Genomic DNA, 823 nt, shown 5'->3' with positions numbered 1-823 from the left:
GCGGGCGGCGGGCGGCGGGCGGCGGGCGGCGGGTCGGTGACCGCGGAGGCCGGCGGGCGGCGGGCGGCGGGCGGCGGGGCGGCGGGGCGGCGGGGCGGCGGGGCCCTGGCCGGTCTCCTCCTCCTCCTCCCGGGGCCGCGGCGGCGCGGACGCGAAGGCAGCGAGCGGAGGGCGCGGGGCCGGAGGTGCGGTGGGTCGGGGCTCCCGGGAGAGGCTGAGGAGGCGGCGGCGGCGGCGGCGGCGGAGGAGGAGGAGGACCCGCTGCGCGCGCCCGGCGCTGCACCACTGAGCGGCCCGCGCCGCCGCGGCCCCAATCCCCTCCGCCGGCGTCACGTGACGGCGCGCGGGGCGGGGGCGCGGCGGGGGGGGGGCTCGCGCGTGCGGGGGGGGCGGGGAGGACGGCGGCGCGGCGTGCGGCTCCCGGCGCGGGGATGCTGCGCGCAGGCGCGCTGCGCCCCGCGCCCCTCTGCCCGCCCCCGGCCCCCGCCCCGCCCTCCGCCGCGCGCCGCCCTCGACGCCCCGCCCCCCCGCCCCCCTCGCTCCGGGCGCGGGGCCGCTCGCCCACCCCGGCCCCCCGAGGAAGAGGGGGCGGAGGAGGAGGCGGAGGAGCGCGCCGCCCCGCCGCGGGGCCCCGGGCTCGCATCCCCGAGTCGCCCCGGGAAGCGGCGGGGGGGGGAGATGCCGAGATGCCGGGCCGAAGATGAAGGAGCGGGCGAGGCGTCCTGGGTTCCCCGGGCGGGGCGGGCGGGCGGACCTCGGGGACCCGCGGCCCCTGGTCCATAACCCCAGTCACCGCACGAGCCCTCACGATGGCCCCCTCGTC

Source organism: Perognathus longimembris, chromosome 9 (genome assembly GCF_023159225.1).
Source record: "Perognathus longimembris pacificus isolate PPM17 chromosome 9, ASM2315922v1, whole genome shotgun sequence".
Lineage (NCBI taxonomy): Eukaryota > Metazoa > Chordata > Mammalia > Rodentia > Heteromyidae > Perognathus > Perognathus longimembris.
The sequence above is the reverse complement of the archived record's forward strand: the minus strand, read 5'-3'. Positions refer to the sequence as shown.